Source organism: Thermobia domestica, chromosome 3 (genome assembly GCF_964235325.1).
Source record: "Thermobia domestica chromosome 3, izTheDome1.hap1.1, whole genome shotgun sequence".
In the NCBI taxonomy this organism is placed as follows: Eukaryota; Metazoa; Arthropoda; class Insecta; order Zygentoma; family Lepismatidae; genus Thermobia; species Thermobia domestica.
Genome location: NC_137456.1, coordinates 222,813,889 through 222,827,912, shown reverse-complemented (window position 1 = coordinate 222,827,912; position 14,024 = coordinate 222,813,889). Strand labels below are relative to the sequence as shown.

At 36.8% G+C, this 14,024-nt stretch overlaps 1 protein-coding gene and 1 long non-coding RNA gene across 2 annotated transcripts in view; one reads left to right on the top strand and one right to left on the bottom strand.

Moving 5' to 3' along the window:
• The window catches only part of LOC145680973 (uncharacterized), a 233,127-nt gene that overhangs the window by 172,261 nt on the left and 46,842 nt on the right, over nucleotides 1–14,024 (bottom strand). The gene's annotated exons all lie outside the window — the stretch shown is intronic.
• The window catches only part of LOC145680972 (uncharacterized), a 405,154-nt gene continuing 402,335 nt past the window's right edge, over nucleotides 11,206–14,024 (top strand). The window contains exon 1 of the long non-coding RNA XR_014130703.1: nucleotides 11,206–11,236. This is a non-coding gene — a long non-coding RNA (uncharacterized LOC145680972). The remainder of the gene's footprint in view (nucleotides 11,237–14,024) is intronic.

The window sequence follows — 14,024 nt, the reverse complement described above, 5'->3', positions numbered from 1 at the left end:
TAATAGGGACGGACATATAATGATTTGATTTACAAGGCCTTTTTTTTTTTTTTTTTCAAAATATATGCGAACTAACATTACTTATTCTTTCTCGATAAATCGTTACATGCTTCCATTGTAAATAACATTTCATCCAAAGTTGCGTTACACGCAGGCGTGCACACAGAAATTTTTGTTGGCAGAGGTCCAAGTTTTTGGGAAAAGGGGTTCAATACTACACCTATGTAGTATTGAATCGGTATTATTTCGGCACTCGAAAACACAATAAATAATTGTAAAATACTTCCGTCTTTATTTTCAGAGAAAAAATGATAGAACTAGATTCTTTTTGTATGAGAAAGAGTTTAGATGAAGTAACATCAAATTTTCATGCTACATCAATCATTTTCCTCTTAAACTAGTTTTTTTTTTTTTTTTAATTTAGAAATTGTACAAATACATATTGAGTTAGGAAGTTTAAGAAATATCCGGATCCAGTGAAATCCCCGTGAGTACACTTCTGAATACAAGTAGTATTGCTAAAGGTTATGAGAAATCAACAATAGACAAAATCTGCTATTTATAGTGTGTACTTTTTTACTTAAGATACATAAATAAGTAAATAGTCTATTGCAAAAGGATACAAACTATCTACTGGATCAGACTAGCAAGAACGACATACTATTTAAGGCCGTAAAATTTTTTTTTCTGTTTTCTTGGAAACGACGCATAACAATTTAAACAAGCATGTCATTTTGTTAAATTCAATGATATCTATCGATTCTTATGATATGTTTTACCTTGGTACCAATGGGCGCCGATTTCTCTGTAAATTTTTTTTTGGAGGGCGGACATTCAGATGCAGAAGGTTCATATGAAGATTTTAAGACAAATTGCATTCAAATTATGCCAAATATTGTATATTCTTAAATACAATAAGGGGGCCCCCATAAGCTTTGGGTGCCCGGGCCCCCTTGGCATCCCAGGATCGGCGCCTTTGTTGGTACCATATTATAATTCCAGGTGGGATGTTCCAAAAAGTGTAAAAGCTTTCTAAGACCAGCCATCTTGGGTGAGTTTTCCTGGGTTTTCCTCATTCACACCAGGCAAATGCCGGGATGGTACCTGACATTCAGAATCCAGGCCGCTTCCCTTTCCTCGAATGGTGTTTGATCACCGAAGGACGTCATTCCTCATACGTGACAAGCTAGCATGGCCATAGATGCCAAAAGGTGCTGTATAGGTGCATAGATGCTGTACCATATTATACTACAAAAATTGAAATTGTGCACTTTATTATAATATTAGGCTATGCTTTATTAACTATATTCTATATTGCCTAACTGCTAGCGTCATAATAAAAAGATTGATAAGCACATACTTCGATATCAATTTCATCGAAACAGGTGGCGTAATTTTCGTACACTATCAATCTTTAGCTTTACAAAAACTATTTTTTCCCTAGAACTTCTGGAAACCTACGTATGAAGACCTACACTCACCCAGGGTCGCACCCAAGGGAAATAGTGTGCGAGATGATTATTGCTTTTTCGGCTAAGAAAACATTCCGTACGTTCGTTCGTCCACCAGCTCGAAAACTTCTTAACATATATTTGATGTTGCACTTCATCTGTACTCTTTTGCTTGTAAAAACAATCTATTTCTATCTTTTTTCTTTTTGTTTTTGAAAATATAGGTATTTGAGAGTAATTCAGTACTACATAGAATCATAAAATGCTTCGTGTGGAATATTGTTCTGTATGTGTCAGAAACATGGGCATGTATACGCAAAAATGATAAAAGAAAGAAAAACGACTGCAAGCGTTCTAAATATGAGTGTGGAGAAGAATGGAATGAATTAGCTAGGTCGAGAGGGAAACGAATGAGATGTTTTCAGAAATGATTGGGGAGAAAAGAACAATTTTAGACATTATTAAGAAGTGGAAGAGAAACTGATTGGGATATTGGCTAAGAAGGAACTGCATTTTGAAGGACGTCCTAGAGGATGTAATGGCAGGAAAGAGAAGAAGAGGATGAAAGAGACTATAATTAATGAACGATATCAAAACAGAAAAATCGTAGTGGAAAGGAAGAGGTTAGCGGAAGGGCGTGGAGTTGAGTTGAGTTGATTTTGAGTTTAACGTCCCGTTCAGCAGCGAGGCTATAGGAGACGTGGACCTACTGATTAATGTGGAATCCGAACCACATGAGCTCCCGCCTGGAATCGAACCCGGGCCTTCTACGACAAAGGCGCGTACGCTAACCGCTCAGCCATGAAGGAGCTCCGGGAAGGGGTGGAGTATGGAAGATTCTCAGTTGTGGCAAGTGACTTCCCAATACTGGCAGAATACCTATGATGATGATGATGATGATGATGGTATCGGGTACGAATAATACTTATTCTATACTACATAGATGTAGTGCTTTGTAGTATTGGAGCCCCAACAAAAATTTCTGGGTGTGCGCCTGCACTCATCCAAATCATATTCAGCTCAATGAATTTTATCGACTGTTGTATGATCTTTTAATACTTCTCCCTCTTAAACACTAATAATATTGTAACAATCAAGATAATCAATATTAGTATTCTAGTAAAACTAGCCCGGAAGGCAATAATTTCGTTTAATTCCTTGTTTTCAATTTATCGGAATCACACGCCTACCTGAGCGAATACAAACAAAGCGTTCACGTTGACGGAGCAAGTCAGTTCGTTCGTTCAGCCCATCTGGCAAAGTGTCAACGCCTCTCTCCTTGAATAGCAATTGTACAGAACCTCACGGCGATGGACAAATAAAAAAGCTAACTGAAGATGAGGTGAAATCATTCTCAAGAATATAGCAACCTCTCAGGGCCTATAACACAGAGAGTCAAATTACATAGGTGTCCAGAAGTTTCACAACTAGCTACGTATGTGGGAAGATTCTCACGAGAAGTTTAGATTAGTATTTACTACTATTTTTTAAAATCAGTATATTCCCGTGTACGTCTGGTATGATTCTCTCTTTCCCTGCACATACGGAAACGGACGAACTTGCTGCTTCAGCACTCGGCTGTTATCACAAGCAAAGAAGACAACTTTCTCTGCTGGAGTTTTAATCTTTGTTTTGCATGACGTAAGAATGACGTCAAGGAGGCTTGAGCGAGGAGCTGTTTCTTTTTTTTCTTTTCCCCCTATATCCATATCTCTATGTTCTCCTACTCTTCTTAGGCCTTCATACGTGTCTGAAATGCTTATTTCTTTTTCGCCTAAGAAAACATTCCCTACGTTCGTTAGTACAGGAAAACAAAAACTTAACAAAGGTACAGCAGATAGACAATTGTCACACTTTAGAATATTCACATGTTTCTGAATTAAAATAAACAAACCTGGGAGATAACGGAACCAAGAGAAAGAAACAGAAGAGAATTGTTTAATTTCCTTTTAAATCATAGTTAAAGCCTTATTCTTTCATTTAAAAAAAATAGAAAGAAAACAGTGTATCACAGAAAGGGAATTCATTGAAACCGTAAATGCAAATTGTATTGAGAAAACGTAGGTAAGAAAGGGAAAAAATAAATTAACTATTGTTTAAAAAGTACGGTGTTGCAAATGTTTCTTCAAATCTCGAAAATATTTTCTTGTCTCTATGCGTGTTTTGCATCCTTATGCAAGAACGAGGTTACAAAGAAGGAATCCTACTATTAACATAAGCTTTGAGCACGGCGCACATACAAGGGTTCACCAGCTCCCAATACTTACTTGCTCAATATACATTCGTACACTTTTTTAATAGAACTTTACTTGTTTTAACAGTGAAATGATTGGTGTAACATCAAAGGGTATAGTCGGATAAGGCGGTGAAAAGTGCCCTTACACGGATTGCTCTGATGTTTATACCAAAAGTACCTCATATCCAACAATAATTTTGACCAGAAAATCAACTTGAAATTAATTCGAATTTCGACGTTACTTTTGAAAATTCTTAAATCAAAAATTGTTCATATCGCGGAAACGACTGAAGTTACGAGGGTGAAACAAAATATGAATATACTTAGCTTAAAGGGACTTACCTAAAACAAGAAACAATGTATTTCACCCTTCAAATTTATAGCGAGAAGCACGTCGAAAAAATTTCAATTCAAATATTTTTGCTTTATGTTTGAGTGACATCTATTTTCCACCATAGAAGCAGCACTAACTCACCTATAATATATTTTGACCATAGTTTGATAATCGTGGTGCAACTTGGTGTAAAATGTGGAAAACCAATGTCGACACACTTGGAAGACATGCAAGCCACGTTACTCCATAAATGTTTTCGCCATCCGAATACTGTCAGAAGTCAAAAGATGGTTAAGTTTGAGATTCTGATTCGTCTTGAATAGCTCTATGTGCGAATATAACTCTCATCATCATAAATCTTCCAGAAAAGCGTTAGAGCATTAGTGTCATTGATTTTCGTCTGCCTCAGTAGGATACCAATATTTTAAATTGTTATTTACAGAAAACAATTGTTATTTTCATTATCCCTACATATAATGTATACCCATATATATCGTACAAAATATTATATTGCACAAGATGACGATAATGCAAAAATATTCAAAATATTTTTGCAATGTATTTCCTGTGTTAGAAAACATTACAAGGAAAATGAAGAACACAGTATTGGGAACCTTCAATCTTCATCACTATATGTCTTTATTACTGGAGTGACAAGACCGACCGACAACACATAATATGCTTAAAATCTCTGTAGGCCGAACAGTCTTAGCAAAGTATCGAGCACCTGAAAGGTAATAAATGTTTGTAGCGACATATAAACAAAATCAAACTGTTCGATTCCCATGTGCACATTCACAATAATACGGTTTTAGACCTGAATACCCTATTGTATTTGGAACAAACACAATATAACATCTGTATGTCTTCCTACTAATATGTCGAGATCGTACCTCGAATATAACGGTGTGGGTATTTTCTTTCAGAAAATGGAGAGAGATGCTGTTATCTTCATTCATTATTGTATGGGTTGAGTTGATTTTGAGTTTAACGTTCCTTTCAGCAGCGAGGTTATATGAGACGTGAACCTACTGATTAACGTGGAATACGAGCCACACGAGCTCCCACCTGGAATCGAACCACGCCAAAGGTGTGTACGCTAGCCACTTAGCCAGGAATGGAGATCTCGTTCATCATTTCATCCGAGTAGGAAACTACCTAAGACAACTGATAGGAACCTGTAAAAAGAAGTTTTGGTTTCTTTCCGTCAACTCCGGGAAGCCCAGGATGTTCGCACATGTGACTTTTGCGAAAAACGTGAACACCTGCCCCAACCGTGCTCCTCTCCTTCTAATCCTAATATGTTCTCTGCGATATGCTGTCGTTTCATTTGTTGAACTTCCTTGTAGAGATCATCGTCATAATTAAGATGATGACCAAAAGTATTATATAAAAAAGAAGCAATCCGGCATAACAATCCAACTTGAGGACGCAACTTGTTATCCGGTTGGTGACGTAGAAAACAATACTAAAATAAAATGAATGGCCTCAACAACCAGCGAGATTTGTAACATAAAAGTTCGCCTCAGCTGTAGTCAATTGCCTGCGCTTACCTTTCAGTGTAGGCATTAAAACTGTAAATCCTCTTTCTTCCAAATATTCAGTTGTATCCCGAAAGTCGCGATTTACACAATGAATATCATCTTGTGCCATGAGAATTGCTAGCCCGTTTGGATCTTGAAACACACATTTTACTATTGCTGAGTCATTTGTGATGGCAGTATATGGCCTCAGTATATCTACAATATTCGTAGTATAAATAATAAATGGCTTACATAGATGCTACTTTTTTGCTTTCTCCAGAGTACAATTTTTGTTCATACTTATTATTCGACCTCTTGTCGTATCGAATATATCTTCCATCAAAGATTAGTGCCAAATGGTTAACAGTATTGTGAAGTTTCGTTGCCATAATAGCTTTTCCAATTGTTATGAGTTCTTCACGCGACTCCGAAATTATAGGTTAAAATGACTTTTTACGAAGGATGTCACGACAGCAGCACACATATCCGAAACGTGTTGTTTTCTTTCCAGTCCTAGAATTCCAGCACTAACATTATTCGAATTGCCAGTGCAATTACGTAACATTATTTATATGATAGTTCGATTATCAGAGGCACTAGCGCTCTCACGCGGTTTCTCGAAGAGGTACAATTATGAGAGTTATGCTGTCATGTAGAGCCATTCATGATTAATCAGAAATTTAAACTTGACTATCTTTGACTTCTGATAGTATTCGTGATGGCCGAAGCATTTATGGAGTAATGGGTTGCATATCTTCCAGGCATGACCGACTATGTTTTTCCTCATTTTGCACCAAGTTGCACCGCGAGTATCAAACTATGGTAAAAATATATTATAGGTGGGGTAATGCTGCTTCTATGGTGAAAAATATAAAGTGGTCACTCAAACATAAAGAAAACATATTTGAATTTGAAAATTTTCGACGCGCTTTTCGCTATAAATTTGAAGGGTGAAATACATTATTTCTTCTTTCCGGTAAGGCCCTTTAAGCAAAGTATATTCATAATTTGTTTCACCCTCATAACGTAGCTTGTTTCTGAAATATGAACAATTTCTAATTTTCGAATTTTCAACATTAACTTCGAAATTCGAAGAAATTGAAGTTATTTTCTGGTCTAATATAGCTTCGGTATAAATCCGTGTATGGATACTTTTCACTGCCTTCTCTGGCTATACTCTTTAATCTTAAGCTTCATCTGTATTCTTGCTCTTATAAAAACAATTTAGTTCTGTCACTTTTTTCTGGAAATATAGGTGGAAGTATTTTACAATTACTTGTCTTTTCGGGTGCAGAATAATACCCGTTTAATACTCGATAAAGTTAGTGGCTTGTAGTATTCGACACCCAACCGAAAGTTTGTACCTTACAATCAGAAGTTTCTGGATTCGCGCCTGGCTCTGAATCACAACAGGCCGGTGCATGAAACATCAATTTTCACAGTACAGAACTACCACGCTACCTCTTCGTGAAGAGATCTGAATTACAGAACCATATCAATGGCCCCAGCCTCTGAAGCTGAGAGTAAGCTCTAAGAGTTAACAAAAATAACCAACCAAAATATGTAGTAAACATCTAGATGTGGTAGTGACGTAAGTCGAGTAAATGTCCAGTGGGCAGGTAAATAAAAATGGGCATTTTCCCGAATATTTATCATTTGTCTATTTGGCTACCCCAAAACTGTGTAAATATCCGGAAAACACCCATTTTTATTTACCTACACGCTGGACATTTACCCGACGTTCATCGCTATCCACACCTGTTCGATCCCAGCTCACGCCGTGTGTACTTTGTGGTGGACAAACACTGTGCTGGTATGTTTTCTTGGGGTTCTCCCGTTTCCTCCCACTTTTTTCATTCCACCATTTCACTCATTTCTCATAATCACCGTCTCCTTTAACCTAACCTGCATAACCGTGGGAAGTAAAAAAAACCTCAAACCAAAACTGTGTATATTGCTAGAATATAATATTTATGAAATTAACTGAATTGTTAGTCATATTGGTGGGTAATTATGCATTTTATTTACTTACGAAATAGTTTAAAATATGGCACGAAAGATATTTTACACTGAAAGTCAGAGCAAATACTAGTTCTTTAAGAATTTATCCACCATATTTTAGTGCTAAATTTTCCTGATGATGGTTTAATCATGCGAAGAAGTAACAGAAAGACTGATTGATTTATTTCTACGAAATTATTAACTATATATCTACTCTTCGTATTCATTTAAATAACAAAAATATCTTTTATCTATTGCAAATGTATAGTCAGATAGTACAAGATAGATAGTCAGATAATACAAAGGCGGTTTCTACCTACCGTGTAGTCAAACAAGTCCAACAAAGTATCTTATCATGTGAATCCGCTCCTTGTTTGTTTTGTTGTTTCTGTTTGTGAGAGAAAATAGCTAGTTGCTCACTTAGAAGTGATGCTCTTGACTTATCAAGATTGTCAAATTTGTTTCCTCTCAAACAAAAAACCTGTCCTGATGAAAACATTTTCTATAAATAATTTTGTATATACAACAGTAAAAGAGAGTGATTTAACATCGCCCAGGTGACACTAATATAGGTAGAATTTCGGAATCTGAACAGAATAATCCTCTTGCCAAGAAATCAAATGATTTTTTTGGAACACATATCCTAAATGAGGTTCAAATTATGTTCCAAAAATTAAGTATCTCATGAATTTCTCAGATTAGAGAGATGAAACTCGACATATAAACTCTTCATTAAAAATAAGGCAAGTATATTTCAACGTTTTCGAAAATACCATTTGTATAGGGAAAAGGGTACATTTTTAAAATACTTAAATTTCCCTTTGTTTATATAGAAAGGATTTAATGTCGGAATCTGCTTAATCTTAATTTGGAGATGCAAAATTTGATACACAAACTCTTAAAAATAAGGAAAAATATGTTTCAGCGTTTTTGAAAATTCAATTTCTAAAGGAAGAAAAGAGGAACATTTCTATTATATCCAAATGTTCCTATATTTATTGAGAAAATGCAGAATAAGAAGAATCGCTTGATTTGGAATTGCAAAATTCGGTGAATAAATTCACAATTAAAAATAAAAGAATACATATTCCAGCGTTTTCGAAAATTGCGCAGCTAAGGAGAGAAAGAAGGGACAATTTCTATAATATTAAAATTAACTTTTTTCCTAGAAAACAACCAATACAAGGATTTTTGTGAGTTGCATGTGTGGAATTTGGTATTTGAATTCTTAACTAACAATAAGAGAATATGTTTTTCATCACTTTCGAAAATTCCGCTCCTGAAAGAGTAAAGAGGGATTTAATACCATTATTATAAGAATGAGTGAAAGTTACTCACTATGTATGCTAAGGGAGGCAAAGAAAGTTAAAACTTTTTTGGCCAGAATAGAGCATTTTATGAATCCCTGAAGTTAAGGAAATGAAACTTGTCATTGAAAATAAGCAGACACATGACCCAGCGTTTTTGAAAATTCCCGTTTTAGGGAAGGAAGGGGACATTTTCTACACTTCTTCGACGCACTGAAATAGACGTATTTCTTATGCTTGTATCACAGAAGACACCTTACTGGTTTAAAATGAGTTTCATAACGTAGTTAGCACCTACCTCAAGCTAAGTCTTTTATCATATCAATTTGGTTAAAGGGCGTATCCTAAGGAAAATAAGGGAGTGTAAAATGTATGGGAAAAAGAAGAATGTCTTTTGAGTTTTTATAATTACACTTCCATGCATATCCTGACGGGAAGGCAAGATGGTTCAAATGTGTAAACCTATTCTCTTCGGGCCAAAAGCGGGCATTTCAGGTAGTGTATTAATACTTACATTTTGTATGTCAGTATGTAGATGAACATGTTGGAAATCTCATTTATTCACCAAAAATAAAAACAAAAACAAAACAAAAAATGAAATGAAATAAAATCTTTGAGCTTAACGTCACACGACTATGTCTCTTAGGCTAAGGGAGACGATGATTAAAGCAACTGAATGAAGATATAAGAATTGATGGAATGAGAAAGTGGAAGGGAATGGGAGAACCACTAGGAAACTCACGAGCACGATGTTGTTCACCACAAACTTACTAGCCGGGGATTGAACTAGAGATCCACGCACTGAGCCACCGCACCCTTTTCACCAAAAATAATCTGTACTAAAGATTTATTCTTTAAAAGAATCTACATAGCAATACGTATATTAAACAGCAGAGTGATTTCAGATTTTGTTTGTGGTGGGAGCAAGATGCTCCACCACATATGAGTATCATGTTTTTTTATTAGTGCATTACCATACAATTGATTAAAATATGCCAATCCATTGGCGAGGGTGTCGTGACTACGTAGACAGTGCAGCGATGGTTTAACAAGTTTAAGGACGATGATGGAACACTCGAAGATGCACAATGTGCCGGAAGACCAACACATGTACAAAATGAAGATCTTCAGGGAGCAATTGAGGCGAACAGTGGCCAGACATATGAAGAACTGAGACTACAGTACAGTGTCAGTGAAGAAACCCTTCGGAAACACCTCTATCAACTTGAGAAGCACTTCAAGTTGGGTCGATGGGTCCTACATCGTTTGGCTTCGGGCCAGAAGGCAAAGAAAACAGACACCTGTGTTTCTATGCTGTCTCGTCTGAGGAAGGAGCCATTTCTGGATAGGGTGTTGACATGTGATGAGAAGTGGGTCCTGTGCGAAGTTCCATGGCGTTGCAATCCTTGGTTTGCATCCCATAAACTAGTTCCAAAACAGCTGAAACCAGCACTGCATCAGGAGAAGGTTCTCCTGTGTGTTTGGTGGACTGCTTGCGGCGTCGTGCTTCGGGAACTGCTACCAGCTTGTCAGAGCGTCAATGCAACTGTGTACTGTAAACAGTTGAGCCGTTTTCAAGAAAAACTCAAAACTCTGGAACCAGCTCTGCTGAATCGCAAAGGGAACCTGTTACACAACAATGGGAAACCCCATGTGGCTAGGATGACAGAGGACATCATTCTACGCCTTGGATGGGAAACACTATTACATCCACCATACTGCCCGAACATTGCACCGTCCGATTATCACCTGTTGCATTCCTTGAACAATCACCTTAGAGGACGCCAGTTCAAATCCCTAGTAGAGGTGCAAAATGCATCTGATACCTTCTTCACTTCATGGCCCATCAAGTTCTGCCGCGATGAAATCCATGGCTTCCTAGAATGTTGGCAGAAGGTCGTTGATGCTGCTGCGAACCATTTTTGCTCTTCCAGGTATGTCTTAGGTGGCATATCAATGTTCGAATGTGGTGGGTGAAAAGCGAAAGAACTTTATTTGTTACTTTTATAGAACATTAGATCTTTTCAAAAAAAGAAAACACTTCTCACTATATACTATCGTTTTTACTATAATCAGTTCAATATAAAAACCGGAAGTTGCAGTGTATTGATACCACTTCCACTTTAATAAGGAGTTAAGAATGGAAATGAAATGAAGTTTTGGGACGCATAATCGATTGCGAAAAAACGCTTATCTCTATCTATTACCGTTTCTGGTCTGTAGACATCAACGTTAAAACTGGAAATGGCTAATTTCTAATACTTTCGGTTTGAATATCGGCTCCAAAACTGAATTCGATTCCAAATATTTGACTCTCTATTTCTGACCAAATTTGGTAATGACTGATTAAGTAGTTCTTATGAAAAGTTCCGAATTTGAATGCGGTGTCTGCAAGTCTATATTTTGTGGTTCAGATACATATACTTCATATTATATTCAATTTAATTTTGAATAAAGAAAATGAACTATCAGAAGTATAAGTGAGAATGCGAATGATTGCTAATAGACCTATAATGAAAGGTATTTTCAGGAACTTGATTTTAGCTTCAGTGCTACTGTTATAAATTATTACTTTGAAAGACTGTGTAATGTTTGGACTATCTACGTAAAAGTGATCATTAAAATATATCAAATTTAAATACTAATGGAATTTTATTTATTTGATTTTTTTTAGGACTTAATGGTGGTTTTGTTGAGTGATAATCGTATTTGTACGGCCCTTGTATGTATAACACTCTTAAGTATGAAACTTTTAAATTATTTTGTGTGGGTTTTTAGCCCGGCACCACGGCGTGTTGTGTTATAAATCTTACGCTTCGTCGCATGGTGTGAACAGAATATTAATTGACACTGGAGAAAATTCATAGAAGAAGTATGTAATTTATAGAACACTTTTTTAGTCCTGGCCATACCCAAGTATTACATGTGATAACAATTGAGTATGATTAAAAACAGGTAAAGTTTTATCATGGGAACGTGTGTGATAAATAGAGTAGGTATATCATAGAAAATTGCTGACGGAAACTCCTGTCATTATTGAGTAATATAGCTCCCTCCTGATTTGCGTACACGTCAACGGGCGCGAGAGACCAGAGTTCAATTGTCGGCCGTTAGGGTTACCCCACGTTAAGCTTTAGGTTCACTTGTCATATAGCACTACTGCTGATAGGCACACAGAAATTTAATCCATTAGCCATCCATTACTGACTAATCAAGGGCTTAAAATCGATATATGTTTCTGCAAATGTAATTAATGCCGAGATTCAATCACAGTACACGGAAATATGCTAATAGATCACACTTTTCGCCATAAAGAAGGGAAAACCTCAGATCCACTTGGTCACGATCTAACCTTGAGTACATCTTTCCAGGGTTAATAGAACTGCTATTTACATTTTTAAAATCTCGAGAGAAAGCATATTACTAATCATTAATTCGACTGCAAGGAGAATTTTCTCAGGAAATAACGAATGTAACAATTGCATATCGTTGCGATGAAAAAGCTGAAATTTAGTGCACATATGGAACCTATGAAAAGACAAGTCTGGAAGACATTAGACAATAGAGGTGAAGATGTGGTTACTAAATCACAGAAAAATTATAACTCATACATAGATGCAGCCACCTACATGTACGACATATCAACATGTTGGCATTTTTTTTTACTGACTTGAATAATATGTATGCCAGCATAGTTCACGCCTATATTCACTTACATAAGGGAGAAAACATGTAAATTTGAAAATATATTAGTATTTAATATAAATATTAATGGAGAACGTAGTCTTATTAATTGAGATGAGTAGAAGTGATTGGATAAATGTTAACTGTAAAATTTCTTAATTAACAATCTCTCGTTGACTTTCCGAACTATACTGGACCTCGAGTCACTAATAATACCATATTGATTCCTCCAATCTTCCCCGATAAACACCACCTTTACGAAGACGCTTATGTGTCGGGTGGGGAGGATTGCGTGCTACAGTGAAATTTAGAGCTGTGTCGGTGGTAGTTCACTACCAGAAGGGCCACCCGTACCGAATTGGTCTAAATGGAGTAGCCAGGCGAAGAGTGTTCTGGGAGAAGGCAGCAGTTCTCCAGTAGCCAAGTTGGCGGAAATCATAGTGATTGGTACGGCAACTTGGACATTAGTCCCAGGCGTGGTGAGAGTGACTTTAACGGCTGGGATACTGCGGGGTGGAAGGCCACGGGAAACCACCACTCTATTTTCCCTAGTTTGCTGGCAGCAAAAAGAGAACATATGAACAATGGTCTTTCAGAGGTCAAAATGTAGTTCCGGAGGTAAAATATCCCCCCCATTCGGATCTCCGGGAGGGGGATGGTGTGGGAAGGACTATTGGACAAGAAAGTAATAATGGGGGGAAGACAAACAGAGAAAGAAAGACAAAGAAGAGCAAAAGATTTAGGATGGGGACGTGGAACGTACGTACTATGTTACAAGGAGGAAAATTAGAAAATCTTAAAGAAGAAATGAAACAAAATAATTTAGATTTGGTAGGCGTTTGTGAAGTTAGATGGGAAGGTAATGGGGTATTGAACAGAGAAGGATATAGAATGTTTTACTCAGGTAATGGAAAGGGCGGTCATAATGGCGTAGGAATAATTCTTGGAAAGCGCTTAAAGGAGAAAGTAGTGAAAGTAGAATTTATTGATGATAGAGTTATGATGTTAAGACTTAAAGGAAAAACGAAAGATCTAGTGGTGATACAGACATATGCACCGACGACTTCGCATCCAAATGAAGAAGTAGAGGAAAATTATGAGAAAATAGAAGAAATTATAGATAGAGAGAAGAAGGGTGCATGCATAATTCTAATGGGAGATTTCAATGCAGTTGTGGGAGAAAAACAGGAAGGTAGTATCGTAGGCAAATATGGTTTAGGCGAAAGAAATGAAAGGGGAAAGGGACTGGTGAATTTCTGTAGACAGAATTCACTAGTAATTGGGAACACTTGGTTCAATCAGCACAAGAGAAGAAGATATACATGGAAATCACCAATAGACGGCGGAAGATACCAGATAGACTATGTTATGATTCAGGACAGGTATCGGAATAGCTTAAAGAACGCGAAGACCCTTCCCGGGGCTGATATTTTCTCTGATCATAATCTTGTGCTGGCCGAAGTAGATATTCAAGTGAAAAATGTAGGC